The sequence below is a fragment of the Octodon degus genome, unplaced genomic scaffold (genome assembly GCF_000260255.1).
Source record: "Octodon degus isolate 3935 unplaced genomic scaffold, OctDeg1.0 scaffold00030, whole genome shotgun sequence".
NCBI classification, from domain to species: Eukaryota; Metazoa; Chordata; class Mammalia; order Rodentia; family Octodontidae; genus Octodon; species Octodon degus.
This window is the reverse complement of record NW_004524606.1, coordinates 673,278-673,638: the sequence shown is the minus strand read 5'-3', so window position 1 is coordinate 673,638 and position 361 is coordinate 673,278.

Genomic DNA, 361 nt, shown 5'->3' with positions numbered 1-361 from the left:
TGGACATTCATCTATATCACATTTTTTGTTAAGTTCTGTTATTTGAATATTATAGGCGTGTAAACGCAGCAAAATTGTCTAAAAGAGTCCAGTAGCCCATAATAGTATTGGGTCTTCCGCTTGAATGGCAATGTCAGAAGTTGTTGAACTGAGTCCCCTATAGCTCAACATAACAGCATAGCTTTACTTCTTATATTTGTTTTTATACTTTTCTGCTGGATGGTTAAGACTAAAGTAAAGCAGGAGCTATGCAACAAGAGTTATAGCTTTTGGGTCTGATAAGGTCAGTGAAATCCCCTCAGGATTTATCCTGAGATCCTGTACCTCAGTTTGTAGAACCTTTGTCAGTGTCAGCCATGTG